Source organism: Sarcophilus harrisii, chromosome 2 (assembly GCF_902635505.1).
Source record: "Sarcophilus harrisii chromosome 2, mSarHar1.11, whole genome shotgun sequence".
In the NCBI taxonomy this organism is placed as follows: Eukaryota; Metazoa; Chordata; class Mammalia; order Dasyuromorphia; family Dasyuridae; genus Sarcophilus; species Sarcophilus harrisii.
This window is the reverse complement of record NC_045427.1, coordinates 347,223,128-347,242,160: the sequence shown is the minus strand read 5'-3', so window position 1 is coordinate 347,242,160 and position 19,033 is coordinate 347,223,128. Positions and strand designations below refer to the sequence as shown.

The following is a 19,033-nucleotide window of genomic DNA, read 5'->3' as shown; positions in this document are numbered from 1 at the left end:
TTGGGAGAAAAAAATCTGAAAAGAAGGGGAAAACTATGAGAGGAAAAAAGAAAAAGAAGAAAAAGTTTTTTAAAAAAGGGAACATAGTATGTATTGATTTACATTCAGTCTCCCTAGTACTCTCTCTGGATGCAGATGGCATTTTCCATCCAAAGTTTATTGGGATTGCTTTGGATCACTGAATGGCTGAGAAAAAACAAACCTGTTATAATTGATCATCACACAATCTTGCTGTTACTGTAAAATTGTTTGTTTTTTATAAATATATTCTCCAGTTACTTTAAATGCAATTTGTCATTCTATATCTTCCTCATGGTTTTTAATGGTCATCTACAGAAATGCTGAGGATTTCAATGGATTTCTTTTATATCCTGCAAATTTGCTCATTATTAATTATTTTGATTCTTTTTGGCTGATTCTCCAAGCTTCTCTAAGTATATCACCATATCATCTGCAAAAAAATAGTCATATTGTTTCTTTTTTGCCTATGTTTATTCCCTCCATTTTTTCCCCTTGTCTTATTGCTATAGCTCTGAGTTGGTCCTGATTCAGGACAGTCCTGGGGTAGTTTAAGTTTGATATTTGAACAAAATCAGGTACCTGTGGGTCATTGAACAATGAACAAAAAAGAGATTCACTTAGTTGTAGCTGAAGAATATTCATCAAGGCTGGGTAGTGAGAACACCTCTGTTTGATTCAGCTGATCAAAAGTCTCTTGCCTAAGCCATCCATGATGATCTCCCTGCAAAGCATCAGCATAACTCCAGAATGAGCTCCTCAAGGCTACTTTGTATTCAGATAATGAGGAAATGACATCAATAGGCTGATCCTTTAGTCCCCTGAACCAAGCAATTCTCCAAGGAGGCCTCAATACCTTTTAGCCAAACTTGCTTGGGGAGAAAGGCTATATTACTCCTACCACACTCTTGGTCTTTAAGTTTTCCTGGAGGAAAACATTCCTCCATTTAAATTACCTAAAGATTATTACTAGTCAACCCTGATTTCTGGCATCCCAGAAACTGGATATAATACTAATAGTAGTAAAGGTGAAAGTGACAGGAGTGAACTCTGAAACCAGATTCGGGGTCTTAGACTCCTAAAAGTCTGGGGAAAAGTATGCTTTCCCAGAGATGCCTTTTCCAAGTTAAGCAGCATCCTTCAGTTTGGAGATCTTGGTCAAATAACCCTCCATTGATCTTTTGGGGATGGCCCATCTTCTTCAGGAAATTCCAGGCTCTGGGGAAAAGCCTTCAAAGTAATTTTATTCACTTGGAGATCTGGACCTGATATTCCTATTGAGTGGCTTAAAACTCCAAGATAAGTATTCTCTTTTCAACTGGAAATCTAGACCTGGGGGCATTGACAACATTGAGTGATTCTCATTCAATTTTCAATGGAAGCATTGACTGCCAATAAAAGACAATTCCAAATCTTTGAAGAAGTCTGAAGTAGGATTATGCTTTGCCAAGGGACCTCTCTTCTTGGCACAGCTGCCTGCCAGGATTCTTGCCTGTTCTGAAGATACCCTCTTCTCAGTGATAATCTTTGTTATTTTTCTGACAGGACTTTGCCACTAAGAAGTCTGTCTTCCTAGCAAAGCTGGTTTTTCAGTGACAATATAAATAATCCCTTTTGCCATTCAGACTTTTCGGGTTCATCAATTCTTTCACATTGGACCTGCACTGACCAGAGGGGATTCTCACAACTCTGCACTGCCACTAACCACATCAAAAGGGGAAGACTATTACAAAATCAAAACTAGAAACAAATCAAACTGTAACCGTTTTTTGAAGGAGTGACTAAATCTGGAAGTTCTGGAAGGACTGAGTCCTTGTTGTTCAGTTGTTTTTAGATATGTCTCACTCTTCGTGACCCATCTGGGATTTTCTAGGCAAAAATACTGCCATTTCCTTCTCCAGCCTTTTTTTTTTTTTTTTTTTTTTTTTTAAACAGATGAGAAAACTGAGTCAAACAAGGCCACAAAACTACTAAGTATCTGAGGTCAAATTTGAATTCAGGAAGACTTGGATTCCAGGCCCGATATTCTCTCCCCTGCACTACCTAATTTCCCTAAACAATTAGTCTATATGGTGGTAGGTAATGTCAGATCTTTACCATTAACAGTGGGGTTTTCATTGGATAAAGGTGACAGTAAGCAGGAACACCAGACACATACAGGCCAAGGCAAAGATGATGACACTTCCTGATTCTGATCACAGACCTGAAGAACTGCCTTCTCCTACCACTCAGTCAGTGCTCCTTGATCTACTGCCAGGACTTCTTCCCTGGGAACAGGGGTCAGGTAGAATACAAACCTAAGTTAACCTTTGAACAACATATATTCTTCCTTACTCCTCTCTCCTCCTTTCCCTTCCTTCCTTCCTTCTCTCCTTCCTTCCTCCTTCCCTGCCATTCTCCTTTCCTTTCTCCCTCCTTCCTTCCCTCCTCTCCTTTCTTCCGTTTCTTTCTTTCCTTCTTCCTTTCTCCCTTTCTCTATCCTTCCCTCTTCTTTTTCTTTCTTTCTTCTTCCTTTCTTCCTTTTCTTTCTTTCCTTCTTTTCTTCCTTCCTCCCTCCTTCCCTTTTCTTTTTCTTTCTTCTTTCTTTCTTTCTTTCTTTCTTTCTTTCTTTCTTTCTTTCTTTCTTTCTTTCTTTCTTTTTTTCTTCCTTCCTTCCTTCCTTCCTTCCTTCCTTCCTTCCTTCCTTCCTTCCTTCCTTCCTTTCTTTCATTTCTCTTCCCTAAGATGCCATCATGGGTTTCAATTGGTGATATTGACTGAGAAGCTAAGCAAATTATTTATTTATTTTTATGCTGAATATTTTTGCATATACAAAATGGGAATGATTATAATGATCACCTCCCCAAGAAAATATAAAGCTCAATTAATAATTAGTTTTTAGCTACTTTGAGAGGAAGTAGGGCAAAAGATGCTCCTAGAGAGCAGGGTGTCATTAAGTTGCCTTTATGAAATGATTATAGCTTTTACAATCCTATAATAAAGCTTAAGAACAAACCATTATGTAAGGGTCCAAACAACACTAAGCATTATAATAATTATCCTCTGTATCTATTTATAAAACACAAGAGGCTTGGCTTTTAAAGACCAGGCAACCATGCAGAGAGGCACAAAACTATCAATAATCTGTATTTATTAAACAAAATCTGAGTCCAGAAAAAAATATTTACAACCAGTAGAGCCTCTATCATAAAAAGCAGAATTTGAATCTGGCACTCAAAAAATATACTAAAACAAACCTACAAAAAATGACACTGCATACCAGAGAGAGAAACAACCCATGAATTTCTATGCATCTCCCAACCAAACATGCCCTTCCACTTTCCAGCTGGCTAGGAAACAAAATTTTCAGGGTCAGGACAGACTCAGTCAATGTACCTTGTAGATCCGTTGATAGACTTGGCTTAAAGCTCTAATGAGATCTATGAGACATTTCATTTCCTAGTTTCATCTCTTTCCTGAAGGTTCCATCTTGCAAAGCTAAAGTTGCATCTCTGAAACCTATTATATTAAAACGTCACCTTTATTATGAGAAGATGACAGCTCATAACAAAATTTAAAGGTAAAGTAATTCAAATACCAATCATTACGCACTCAGTTATTGTGTCTCTAGATGATTAAGCAAGAAGGAATGAATTTAAATCAAGAGTTTAGCTGAATGTAAAAAATTCATTTTTGTGTGTTTTCTTTCTTTTATTAATTGAACTAACAACAAAATAAGGAAAGACAGAAAAGGAAAACAAACAAAACAAAATATTGTCATATATCTAACAGAACATCAGGGAGAATTCAAAATATGTAACAATAAATGTCCATTTCAAGAAAGCATATAGGGGAGGATTCTGGGAAGATGGTGGAGTAGGTCAATAAATTTCAAATTCTGCAGATTTCCCTCACAAACAGAACAAATTTACACCCCAAGGAAAACAAAAACTGGTGAAAAATCAAGAAAACTTGGAGCAGAACAGGGGTCCTGCAAAGACAATTCCAGAAGATCCAAAAAAAGACCTGGGACCAGGTATTAACTATTATGAAGCAAATATCTCCAGTCTAGCTCTGCAGAAATACCAAGTGGGGAGCCCTGGGATTAGCCCTTCCTGGTAAGCCTCAGCAGGAACCACAAAAATTTTTACCTCCCGGGCAACTTGAGAAGTTGGAGGTTTGAGTCCAAGAAGACAGAGTGAAACTCTGCCGATTAGGAACACCAGGTCCAGCTATGCTGCAGAGACAAGGTCCTGCAACCAGCACCCAAGATGAATATACAAACAGTGGGGCAGAGATATTGCTGGCTAACAGTACTTTAGGAGGATGGAAATTTTGGCTGGGATTTCCAGGTCAAAGAGGAGAACTGAAGTGAAGATAGTGGAACCATCTGCCCACTCCAAGATTAGAGGTGCTTATACTAATACTTCCCCATTAAAAAAATGAACTGGCAAAGAAGAAATAACCCAATCCTTAGAAACTTATTATGTAGAAAGGGAAGATTGGGGTTTATCTTCAGAGGAGGACACTATAAAAAGAGCTTCTTGCATCCCAAAGGGTAACATGAAATAGCTCCCTGCCCAGAGAAAATTTATAGAAGAACTCAAAAAAGAATTTAAAAATCAAATGAAAGACACTGAGGAAAACTAATGAAATAAAATAAAATTGAATAGAATAAACTGAGTGAAGACCCAACCTATGCCCTAGTTATAACTTGAAGCTTTGCAATTAGAAGTTATGTTACCTTATCTTTGGCAAATATATATTTCCCTTCCCCCTTTCCTTTTCACCACATTATCATTAAGTTCCTAATATGGTAAAGAGTGTATCATTGCTAGTATCATTAGTTTACTTATTCTTAGTCTCTGTGTAGATTTTTAGTTACTCTATGGGCAGATTTTTAGTCTCTGGGTAGATTTCCACTTATAGAATGAGCCTGGATTCCCCAGTCAATGGGAGAAAAGGTCAAAAAGGAATGGGGGAATTCCACACTAGGGCTATCCACTCTCTTCAGTATATACTTTGCACTCCTCAACTGATGATACCTTGTCTTTTGGGAGTTGCCCTTTCTTGAGACCTTGTAATAAATCCTTTTTGCTTTTTAACCTTGAGATCTCTGATTTCAATTTGGGTAGGGGTCATAGTTGTCCAACTTAAAATAAAAACTATCCAAGAAAAACAAGAAGGTTATGAAAAAAAGTTAACGACCTAGAAAAGGAGATACAGAGTCTTAAAGACGAAAATAATTCTTTGAAAATTAGAATTGGACAAGGGGAATCCAGTAAAGTTGTAAGAGACCAAGAAATAACAAAACAAAATATAAAGAATGAAAAAGCTGCACAGAATGCAAAGCATCTTATAATAAAAACAACAGATCTGGAGAACAGATCAAGAAGAGAAAATATAAGAATAAGACTACTTGAAACCTGTGACAAAAAAAAAAAAAAAAAAAAAAAAAGAATCGACACATGAATGTAAGAAACAATCCAAGAAAATTACTCTGGAAGGATAGAACATGAGGGAAAATTAGAAATAGAAAAAAATCCACCAAATAGCACTTCAAAGAGATCCTTTATGAAAACATATTGGAATATTATTGCCAAATTTTGAAATGCTCAGATCAAACAGAAAATTTTGCAAGAAACAAGAAAAAAAGCAATTCAAACGTGCTAGAGCTACAATTGTACAGGATTTATTAGTAGCCACAATAAAAGACTGCAGGTCCTGGAATCATACATACCAGCAATAAAAAGAACTAGACCTGTGCCCAAAAATATCATATCTAGCAAAATTATCCATAATATTGAATGGAAAAAAGTGGATATTCAATGAACGCATTTTCAGAACTTTCAACCAAACCCAAACTCAATAGATAACATCATACAAGAGCCAATATTCAAGATTAATTTCAAGGAACTTAACATGGTCAAATACTTATGATTTTTACATGAAAATATAAGCCAGAGGTTTAAGATTGGCATCAGCAACTGGGTAACTCAAAAGATATATTTACACAAATGAGGTTCAGAGGAAGAATAGACATAGAGACAGTAGATGGAGGAGGAGAGCTTGTAGTTTTGAAAACCTACTCACATAGGGAATGGGTGAAATAGGCAACACTACATATATACCATGAAGGGTATATATCACCATCAAAAATCTATAAAGAAATAACAGGGGAGGGGTGGGCAGTGTGGGAAAAAGACAAGGAAGGAATCTATGGCTAGGTTGGGAGGAGGTTAACTAATAGCAAGACAAGTTAAGGAGCAGAATTAAAGTAGAAGAATTAGCAGGGAGAGCAAAGAAAAGATATTCACTAACACTACAACAAGGATCAGGACTTGAATTTCTTAGGGAAAAAAAAATATCGCTAATAATCATTATCTTTGAGAAAGTCAAACTTAAAAGATTCAATGAAAAGAGAAATCTATGTTGGTAAGTCAGCCATACTAATATTGTTTTAGATGCATATTTACATATGGGTAAATGTGTGTGTGTGTGTGTGAAAGAGAGAGAGAGAATATGTAGATCTGTATGAATGTTGCTTATATATGAGTATGTGTATATATATATATATATATATATATATATATATGTGTGTGTGTGTGTGTGTGTGTCTGTGTGTGTATGTGTGCATGTATATGTCTATTAAATATATCTGTGCTTAACTATAGCCTGCTTGGGGAAGGTTGGGGTGGGGAAGAAAGGGGGAGCAGAAATGAAAGAGGAAAAAAAATAAAGTAAAAAAACTACACAGCAGAGAATAAAAGAACAACCTACAAGGAAGCAAAGAAAAGATGGATACTCATGAATATCATTTCTTCTTCTATTCTATATCCTTTCTTGAACTGGAAATTTATTGTTATATATTTTAAATACTGAAGTTTTTAGTTCTAAAGTTCTGCTGGGCATATGACATGTTCTGTTTTGCTTTGTTTTATCTTCTTTTTCTATCATTCTTTTTTCTATTCTGTTTATTCAGAAAAAAATTTTTAAAGCATATATAATTGTAGTGTTCTTAGTTTGGTTTTCTGGAGGTCTTGGAAGCAGCCTTCATTTCAGTTCAGTAATCACCACAAGAGTAGCCAGGTGTCCAAATCCTTTATTGTCTCCTTCAAAATCTTGTCTCCTTGCCTAGGGCTTCAACTAGCTTTCTTAGAGACCTTCTGGAGTCTTGGTTTCAGTGGAGAAACTAAGGAGGAGAGCTTGCCACCAACGTGGTATGAGATGGGATGAATGAATCTAAGTTCAAGGACTTATGCTTCAGCCTCCAGTCCACTTATCTTCTTTAGCTCTGAATCTGGCTGAGGCTCCCAGCTTATATGCTCTACACCAGTGGTTCTCAAACTTTTGTTTTCAGTATCTTTATTCTATTAAAAATTATTGAGAATCTCTCCAAAGTGTGTTATTGTTCTAAAACTACAAATTTATAGACATTTACCATATTGGAAATAAAAACTATTTTTGAATTTGTAGACCCTCTAAAAGGGTTTCAGAGATCCCCAGGATTCTATAGACCATACTTTGAGAACCACTGCTCTACACTGTGTATAAACCAATCATTATATCACTAGGAAACAATTATTTGTTGTAAGATTAAATCAATCATACTGAATTTAGAGAACTATTAACCACCATGCTAAATTAGATAACCATTGTCTCATCAATTCCATTGAATTAGTACCTTGTAAGAATCCTTGTTTTAAGTACAAGAGTTCTGGCCTATAACATATAATAAAGTTTAACAAAATTGATAAACCTTTAACCAATCTGATTTTTAAAAGCAGACAAAAATAAAATTAACAAGATAGCAAATAAAAGGAAACCACTGAAGTACCCAAATCTACTGTGCACAGATATACACCAACAAAACTTAGAACACAAAAGAGAAGAATGCTTTAAAAAATACAAAATAACCAAACTAAGAGAAGATCAAATAGAGATCTTAAACTATCTGATCTCTAAGAAAATATAACTGTCTGCAAAGGAAATTGCCAAAAGGGAAAAAAAACTTCCTGGTTCTCAGGAGAATTCTTTTTTTTTTTTTTAATAGCTTTTTATTGACAAAACATATGCATGGGTAATTTTTCAACATTGACCCTTGCAAAAGCTTCTGTTCCAACTTTTCCTCTCCTTCCCTCCATCCCCTCCCCTAGATGGCAGGTTAAATATGTTAAAATATATGTTATAAATATAATTAATAAATAAAGTATATGTTAAATACAATATATGTATACATAGTTATACAGTTGTCTTGCTACACAAGAAAAGTTGGATTTAGAAAGAAGGTAAAAATAACCTGGGGAGAAAAACAAAAATGCAAACAAACAATACAGAAAGAGTGTAAATGCTATGTTGTGGTCCACAGTCATTTCCCAATGTTCTTTCGCTGGGTGTAGCTGGTTCTGTTCCTTACTGATCAATTGGAACTGATTTGGATCCTCTCATTGATGAAGATAGCCACTTCCATCAGAATTGATCCTCATATAGTATTGCTGTTGAAGTGTATAATGATCTTCTTGTTCTGCTCATTTCATTTAGCATCATTTCATATAAGTCTCTCCAGGACTCTCTGTATTCATCCTGCTGGTCATTTCTTACAGAACAATAATATTCCATAACATTCATATTTCACAGCTTATTCAGCCATTCTTCAACTGATGAGCATCCATTCAATTTCCAGTTTCTAGACACTACAAAAAGGGCTGCCACAAACATTTTTGCATATACAGGTCCCTTTCCCTTCTTTAATATCTCTTTGGGATATAAGCCCAGTAGAAACACTGCTGGATCAAAGGGTATGCACAGTTTAATAACTTTTTGAGTATAGTTCCAAATTGCTCTCCAGAATGATTGGATCTGTTCACAACTCCACAAACAATCTATCAGTGTCCCAGTTTCCCCACATCAGTTCCAACATTCGTCATTATCTTTTCCTGCCATCTGACAGGTGTGTAGTGGTATTTCAGAGTTGTCTTAATTTGCATTTCTCTGATCAGTAATGATTTGGAACACCTTTTCATATGGGTAGAAATAGTTTCAATTTCATCATCTGAAAATTGTCTGTTCATATCCTTTGACCATTTATCAATTGGAGAATAACTTGATTTCTTATTCTGCAGGAAAATTCTTACAATTTTTTAAAGAAAAATTTGGGAAAGCATTAAGGGAGTTGGCTTGGGAGAAAATTAAGAGGTGAAAGTATTGAGGTCATAGTGAAGATGAAAAAAAAGTTAATGAGATCATAAGTTATAGGAAAAGATGGAATGATCAAAAATAGTTATGATAATAATGGCAAAAATAATTATGAACAGATAAAGGAATTTTTGAATTTATGAACATCAAAATAGAAACACTTGTGGGTGATGGCACTATCAAGAATATGATCATCTCTGTATATACCTGAGGTAGAGTAGAGAAGTGTGTCATGAAACTGAAGAATTAAGAGTATCCAAACTAGGCTAACTGAAGGGACATAAAAATGTTTGTTGAACTCAGTCAACAAGTATTTACTAATTCCTTGCTATGTGCCATACATTGTACTAAGCACTGGGGACACATATTAAGAAAATGAAATAGCCTCTATTCACAAATGAATTTTTACATTCTAATGGAGAATAAAAATACATATATATATATATATATATATATATATATATATATATATAATGTATACACCCCCCCCCCCCACACACACACACACACTTGCACAAATGCACATTTATGCCAAATAGTTAAATACAAGACATTTTCAGAGGGAAGATACTAGTAGTTGTTAGGAGTCAGGAAGGGTTCTTTGTGGGTGATAGGGATGATTCTCTCTTTAGGAAAGAAAGGGATTTTATGAGGTGGTGGCTAGGAAAAAAGACCTTCTAGACATTGTGAAGAGACAGGAGGTGGAGTGTCATGTGGGAGGCCAGAGAGAAAGTCAGTTTGGCTGAACAGATGCAGGAGACAGAAGTTCTATATTGTAAGGGCAGGAATTATGGAGTGACTATGTCATGCACTGAACTCATTTATGAAGGAAAGAGATTATCCTTGGGAATAATAGATAATGGCCACTAGCACCTAGATTGAATAATAATATAGACATTAGAGGAAGGGAGGTTGCTGAGTAATGGTGGTAGAGACTCTGGAAATGGGGAATTTGGAGAGCACAGAGTATTCTAATTCCCATTCCACCTCCTCCCATGATCACCCAGTTGGGGCACATGAATGAAAGTACATTCAATACTGGAATGGATGGCTAGGGATGCAGAGTCATAAGGCCCCACTAAGTGTCAGGAGATAAAAGGAATAAAAACATGTTCAAAATGAAAACACATTTCTAACTATGTAGCAGGCATTTCAGAGAGCATGATGCAAGAGGTTTTGAATCACTGGATAAGGAAATGTATAAGGATGTGGATATGCTAACCATTAAGTTCGGGTAATTGGAAAAAAGTTCATTGAAAGACACAGATAGTTATAGACTTTAGGACTTCCTTTAAGATCTATCCTTGTGTAAGTCAAGATTTCTAGTGAGCACGAGTTGAGTGGAACCAAAATGCATAGCTGAAGATATCTGGGGAGTGCAGTGGAGGCCCAAGATTAAAGGAACTAAGATCAAAGTTGTTCTGTTAAAGCCCAAAGAACTTCCAAGGATAGAATCCATCAGACCTCCCACATGACACTCCATTTCCTGTCTCTTCACAATGTGTAGAAGGTATTTTTTCCTAGCCACCACCTCATAAAATCCCTTTCTTTCCTAAAAAGAGAATCATCCCTATCATCCACAAAAAACCCTTCCTGACTTCTAACAACTACTAGTGTCTTCCCTCTGAAAATATCTTGTATTTAACTATCTGGATAACTACAAATTCAACATTCTTTCTACAGAGGTTTTGGTGTTCAAAAATGGAAAAGGTCTGTCTGTGTAGTTTGGTAAAATCAGCCTAGACTGTTTTGTGGCATTCTGCATGCCACATTTGAGAAAGGATATTAACCATTTGGAGTACATTGGAATAATGGTAAAGAAACAGACTACCATGAGATATGTGTCCAGTGAAAAGAAGACTGGATTGAGGAGAGGAAAAATCATTTATTTGTGTATTTGAAGGGCTGTTAAGTAGATGCCAAATTAGGGAATCTGCTTGAAGGCAGCATGGTTCAGTGGAAAGAATACTGGATTTGGGAGCCAGAGAGACCGAGTTAAAAAACTGATTATACTGCCAACTAGAATGTAATTTTGGGCAAATCATTTACCTTCTAGGGTCTCCAGTTCCACATCAGTAAAATGAAGAGATTGGATAAAACAACTTTTCCCCTCCTAAGGCAATTGGGGTTAAGTGACTTGTCCAGGGTCATACAGCTAGGGAGTGTTTGTGTTTGTGTGCAGATTTGAACTCAGGCCCTCCTGACTTCAGGACTGGTGCTCTATCCACTGCCCCATAGGACAATTTCTAAAGCTCCTTCCAGCTCTATGATCATAAGATGATCTGGCTTTATTAGGCAGAATTAGGAAAAATGACTGGAATGTGGTGAAAGGTACATTTAGCCTCAATATAAAAAACAAAAACTTTCTAACAATGAGAACTATTCAAAAGTGGTACGTGTTAACTTAGAATGTAGTGGGGAGGTCTTCAGCAAAAGGTTAAATCTGCCAGGGATGTTACATAGAGATCCTGCTTACAAAAATGATTGGATTCAGTGACCTCTAAAATCAGTTTCTAAGATTTCATGCTCATAATCAGCATTTCATCCTATACTTCTTAGCCCAAGGAGCTAAAGTAAATTGCTTCATCAGAGAAATACTATGAAAATATGAGTATTCCAATCTTCCACAGACTACCTATCAAAAATTAAGTTGCTAAATGTTTGTGTCAACCCTTTTTGTAGTGACAAGGAATTGGAAACTGAGTGCATGCCCATCAGTTGGGAAATGGTTTAATAAATTATGACATATTTCTGTTATGGAATGTTATTGTTCTATAAGAAAAGTCAGCAGGATGATTTCAGAGAGACCTGGAGAGATCTACATGAGTAGATCTAGATCTCCTCACACTAGAAGTGAGTAGAACCAAGGGAACATTGTACACAGCAACAAGATTATGTGATGATCAATTCTGATGGATGTGGCTCTTTTCAACACCAAGGTGATTCAAGCCACTTCCAAAAGACTTGTGATGAAGTAAGCCATCTGCACACAGAAAGAAGATTGTGGGGATCGAATGTGGATCAAAACAGTATTTTTGCCATTTTTGTTGTTGTTTGCTTATTTTTTTCTTTCTCATTTTTCCCCTTTTTGATCTGATTTAAAAAAATTTATTATAACTTTTTATTTACAAAACATATGCATGGGTAATATTTTCAACATTGACCCTTGCAAAACCTTCTGTTCCAAATTTCCCCCTCCTTCCCCCCACTTCCTCCCCTAGATGGCAGGTAGTCCAATATATGTTAAATATGTTAAAATATATATTAAATCCAATATATGTCTACATATTTTTAGTTATCTTGCTGCAAAAGAAAAATTGGATCTAGAAAGAAAAAAAAAGCCTGAGGAAAAAAAACCAAAAATGCAAGCAAACAACACAAAGAATGAAAATGCTATGTTGTGGTCCACACTCAGTTCCCATAGTCCTCTTTCTGGGTGTAGATCGTTCACTTCATTACTGAACAATTGGAATTGGTTTGAATCATCTCACTGTTGAAAAGAGCCACGTCCATCAGAATTGTATAGTCTTGCTGCCATATATAATGATCTCGTGGTCCTGCTCATTTCACTTAGCATCTATTCATGTAATTCTCTCCAAGTCTCTCTGAAATCATCCTGTTGGTTATTTGTTCTGATTTTTCTTGTGAGCATGATAAACATGGAAATATGTATAGTAGAATTGCATGTGTTTTACATAGGTTGAATTACTTGCTGTCTAGAGGAGGGAGTTAAGGGGAAGGAAGGAAGAAAAATTTGCTCACAAGATTTTACAAGGGTGAATATTAAAAACTACTTTGTATATATTTTGAAAATAAAAAACTATTAATAATTTTTTTAAAAAATTAAGTTGCTTTCAATTTAAAAACTTATTTCAAAACAAACTAGAATTGTTGGGATTTTTTTCTTCTCCTGGTCACTTAGCATAGATCAGTACTTTACAGAGAGCTATTAAAAATGGCTAGTTTTCAAAAACACTGGACAGAACACTTCAAAAAGAAAAGAGCTGCTGTTACCTGCGAACACTAGCTGCCTATTCTCATACAAATATTTAAGATTTAAGGTGTCAATGTTAACTAAAGCCAGGTACCATGCTCAGGATGAGATCGCCCCTAACAGGGCTAAAATAAAATGCAGCTCATATGTTACTAGATCCATTGAGTTTTATATGGTAACCATCATCTTTAAAAGATCATTTCTTTAAAAATTATCCATAAGTGAAAAAATAGCAAGAGAACATTTAGATTATGACATCACAATAAGTTCAATCAATAATTCCATAAGAATTACATGCCAAGATTCTGAAAACTTTATTCAACCATTAGTGCTATTCAGAAAATTTTTGGATAATATGGTGCTATGAATCTAAACAGTCTGATTTTTGAAAAAAGAGAAAACGGTGAAGACTTCTTGAAAAAATTCAAGAACACATTGTGTAAACGACTGTTTATAAACTTTTTAAAAGAACCATCATGTCATTAAAGACAGGACATGTCAGATAATATTCATGCCTTTTCTGGAGAAAGGGTATTTAGATCCTTTTAAGGATACCAATAGTTAGAATCAATAGTATCCTGGTTAGTAATAGATTGGACTAAATGATTTCTTCTGATTCTGTAATTCTTCAGAGGGATTAGGTATTTAAGAAGCATTCTTAGATCATAAATCCAAAGAAAAGTTTTCACCTTGGTGCTACAAATGTTTAAATTACTTTTATTTTTCCTGAGATCATAGAGTCATAGACATAAAATATTGAACAACTTTAGAAACTATCTAATACAAGTCCCTTATTTTACAGATGAGAAAACTGAGGCCTGGGGAGGTTAACAGACTTGCCCAAGATCACACAGGTACAAAGAATTAGAGGTTACATGAGACTCCTTGTCTCTAAAGTCAATGCTTTTGTCCCTGAACTACATTGCCTCAAAATCTTTAAAGTAATAACCTTGTGATAAAGAATAACTAAAAATAAGAAGGTAAAAAAATTGGAATTTCATTTTTTTCTCCTCCCCCTCTTTAACTGTATTTTTTACATTTTCTCCCAGAGAATGTAAAAGTGGGGACTAAACTATCAAACCAATTTATCTATTATTGAATTGTAATCGCTGCTAATGTTAAAACTTAGAACAAAAGGCATTCTGTTGTTGTGCAGAATTGATTACCAAACAGTAGCTTGCACTACTTTGAGATCTTTCTTAAACAGATATAAACGGCACTGAAGACAAAATATATAAGTTACTTCCATTCAACTTTATGACATTATCATGATTCTTTGTATGTATGTAATTAAAGAGCAGGAGAAATGATAAAGATTCACTTGAAGGGAGCTACCCATTAATATTACCTAGAAGACTGATGTTGCCCCTGGATAATTCAGAATAAAAGTTCTTCAACTGGGCAAACTAAAATATCTTTCTGAGGAAACATTTACTATTAGAAGATCATGAGTATGAGATAAATCCTCTGCATCATCCTCAGTGAGATTTTGACTCAGTGTCAACTTTTTTCAGTGCTTACAGTGAAATTTCAAATCAGAGACTAAGCAAACTCAAACCTCAACCAAATAGCAGGAAACACCTACCTCTCAGGGAAAAATGCTGCCTGACAACTATTTTGACAATGTGTGCTAGTTATACATAGTCAAGATAACCATTCGGAGATGGGTGGTCTTATGGTTACTGAGGAGAAGAGGCAACTTCATCATCATGATTATGGGGATAGGCATCTATTCTCACAGTAACATTTTCTTTTTTCCTTCCTACATTTTTATTCTCTCTCTTTCACACATCACACACACATGTTATGGACCAGAACTCTTGTACTTAAAACAAGTATTCTTACAAGGTGCTAACTCAGTGTAATTAATAATACAATGGTTATCTAGTTTAGCATGTGAGTTCTCTAGTTCAGTACATGTACTTAGTACTTAATATACTTCTACAAGATTCACACTTACGATGATGTAATTGTAATAGAGCATATTACAGCCTGAAAGGACTGAGAGACAGGGACAGTCCACCTTTCTGGTGGCTGGAGACTGAAGCACAAGTCCTTGGATTCAGAGCCAGATTCATTCATCCCATCTCATACCACCTTGGTGGCAGGCTCTCCTCCTGCATTTCTCCACTGAGACTAAGGCTGGTCTGAAAAGCTCTCCAGAAAGCTGCCCAGCCCCAGGCAAGGAGGCAATAAAGAATTTGGACTTTATCTCTGGCTATTCTTGTGGTGATTACTCAGCTGATCCCAAGACCTCCAGAAAACCAACAGAAACATCACACACACACACACACACACACACACACACACACACAGAGGCAGGAACTCCATGTTTCTTTGTGTTCAAAATATTAGACACAAGAAGATAAGTATGAACCAGCCAGGTCTAATAATTTTCCTATGCAATTTTTAACTTCCTTCAGACTTGAAGATGTGCAGAACTTCCAGGGGAATAAGGAAGATTCTAGTTTTCAGAATTTACTCATTATTGGTAATATATTTGTCTATCAGTTTGTAAAGCACTTACACTATTTCACTCAATCCTCACAATAACCCTGAGAAAAAGTCAGGAAAAAGATTATTTTTATTTACAGACAAAATAGACTGAGTTCCAGAAGAATGAAGTGATTTTCCTAAAGTTACACAGCTAGTAAATGGCAGACCTGGACTAGCTCAGAGTTTCTGATGAAAGGAAGGAAGTGCAGGAAGAGATGCCTCTCCCAAGGGTATCAGGAATTGGGTGGGGAGGGGAGGAGATAGAGCCAAGATGGCAGAGGATAGACAGGTTTTTGTCTGAGTTCTTCCTAGCTTCCCTCAGATCAACATCAAATTAAACCTGTGAACAGGTTTTGGAGTGACAGAACCTACAAATATTTGGAGTGAAAAAATTTCCAGCAGAAGATATTTTGGAAGAACTTCAAAAAAGGTCTGTCTCAGACAGGGGGAGTTACAGCAATCTTCCCTTTGCCTTAACAGCAGACTTCAACCTTTAAAAATGAACAACAACAACAAAAAAAAAATAAATAAATAAATAAAAAGAGCTCTGACCACAGATAGCTTTTATGGAGATAGGAAAGAACAGACCCTAAATCCTGAGGACACTAAAAGACAAACTGTCTCCAGATGAAGCTTCAAAGGATGATATAAATTGGTTTCCATCTCAAAAGGCTCTCTTGGAAGAATTCAAAAAGGATTTTAAAAAAGAATTAAAAGAAAAATGGGGAAAGGAAATGAGAGCTCTGGAAAAGGAAACAGACATTGTCTGAAAAAAATCTCTCCTTAAAAATTAGTTTTGGTGAAATGGAAAAAGAAAACAACTTGAAAAACAGATTTGTGAAATGGAAAAAAAAATCCAATGACCAAAAAACTCTATTTAAAAATTCAACTGATCAAATGCAAAAGGAGATAAAAAAGCTCTCTGAATAAAATAATTCACTAAACATTAGAACTGAACAAGTGGAAGTGAATGAGTCAATGAGACATCAAGAATTAATCAAACAAAATAAAAAAAATAGAAGAAAATGTAAAATACCTCATCAGAAAAACAATTAACCTGGAAAATAGACACAGGAGAGACAATCTAAGAATTACTGAACAACCTGAAAACCATGATGAAAAAAAGAGCCTCGACAACATCTTTCAAGAAATCATCAAGGAAAACTATCCTGATATCCTAGAACCAGAAGGTAAAATAGCCATTGAAAGACTCCACTAATCACCTCCAGAAAAAGACCCCAAAATAAAACTTCGAGAAATATTGTAGCTAAATTATCAGATTTATCTGATTTATCAGATCCAGGAGAAAATATTGAAAACAGCCAAGAAACAATTCAAATATTGAGGAGCCACAATCAAGATTACCCAGGACTAGAAACTTCTACTTTAAAGGATAGAGGAGACTGGAATATGATATTCTGTAGGGCAAAGAAGCTTAGACTGCAGCCAAGAATCAACTATACAACAAAATTAAGCATTATCTTTCAAGGAAAAAGATGGACATTCAATGAAATAGTAGATTTTCATTTATTTTTGATGAAAAGACCAGAGCTGAATAGAAAATATGGTTTTCAAATAAAGAACTCAAAAGAAATACAGAAAGGCAAAAAAGGAAGAAAAAACAACTATGTTTTTAAAGATTAAAATGTTTATATCCCTATATGGGAAAATATGTTTAACTCTTGAGAACTGTATTTTTTTTAGGGGTATAACAGAGGATGTAGGTATAATTTGACTTTACTGTGATGACATAAAAAAGAAAATAGGGATAGAAAAGGAATTATCCTGGAAGAAGAAGAAAGAGGGGGAGGGGTAAAATGGGGGTAAATTACATCACATGAAGAAGCAAAAAAAGACCTATTACAGTTGAGGGAAAGAAGGGAAGGAGATGAGAATCGTGTGAATCTCAATCTCATTGGATATGGCTCAAAGAAAGAATATCAGACATATTTAGTTTGATAGAGAAACTTGTCTCATCCTATATGGAAGTCTCATCCTATATATCTCATCCCTATATGGGAGAGGGGAAACAAAAGGGGAAGACTAAGAGAAGGAACACAAGTAGAAGGGTAAAGGGACAAGAAAGGGGGAGAGGCTGTAAAAGGGGAAGGTAGATTGAGGGAGGCAGTGGTCAAAAGCAAAACACTGGGGAGGAGGGGAAGGAGGAACAGAAGAGAAAAGTTTAACTTGGAGAAAATAAGATGGTGGCAAATACAGAATTAGTAATTTTAGCTGTGAATGTGAATGGGGATGAACTCTTCCATAAAATGGAAGGGGATAGTAGACTAGATTAAAAGCCAGAATCTTACAATATGTTGTTTACAAGAAACATATTCAAAACAGAATGATATATACAGAGTAAAAATAAAAGACTAGAACAGAATCTATTTATGCTTCAATTGTGGTAAAAAACAGCAGGGGTAGCAATCCTGATTTCAGATCAAGCAAAAGCAAAAATAGATCTAATGAAAAGCGATAAGGAAGGAAAATACATTTTGCTAAAGAGTACCATAGGTAATGAAGTAATATCAGTATTAAACATATATGCATCAAGTATAGCATCCATATTCCTAGAGGAGAAGATAAGAGAGCTGCAAGAAGAAATAGATAGCAAAACTATACTAGTGGAGAATCTCAATTTCCCTCTTTCAGAATTAGATAAACCTAACCACAAAATAAACAAGAAAGAAATTAAGGAGGTAAATAGAATTTTATAAAAGATATTTTGGAGAAAATTGAATAGAGACAGAAAGGAATATACTTTTTTCTTGGTAATATATAGAACTTACACAAAAACTGACTATGTGTTAGGGCATAAAAACTTCAAAATCAAATGTAGAAAGGCAGAAATAATAAATGTGTCTTTTTCAGATCAGGATGTAATAAAAATTACATGTAATTAAGGGCCAGAGAAAAATAGATAAAAAATTAATTGGGAACTAAATAATTTAATCTTGAAGAATGAGTGGGTAAAACAATAAATCATAGACACAATCCATAATTTCATCCAAGAGAATGACAACGAGACAACATAACCAAAATTTATGAGATGCAGCCAAAACAGTTTTTAGGGGAAATTTTATATCTCTAGATGTTTACTTGAATAAAATAGAGAAAAAGAAAATAAATGAATTAGGCTTGCAATTAAAAGAGCTAGAAAAAGAATTTTAAAAACCCAATACAATAGCAAATTTGAAATTCTGAAAATAAAAGGGGAGATTAATAAAACTGAAAGTAACTTGAACTAATAAAACTAAGAGTTGGTTTTATGAAAAAATTAAAATAGATAAACCTTTATAGTTAATTTGATTTTAAAAAGGAAATTAAATCAAATGGCTAGAATCAAAAATT

The 19,033-nt window shown here is 35.1% G+C and overlaps 1 protein-coding gene across 1 annotated transcript in view; it reads right to left on the bottom strand.

Moving 5' to 3' along the window:
• The window catches only part of CDKL3 (cyclin dependent kinase like 3), a 109,284-nt gene that overhangs the window by 20,390 nt on the left and 69,861 nt on the right, over positions 1–19,033 (bottom strand). The window lies entirely within an intron of this gene.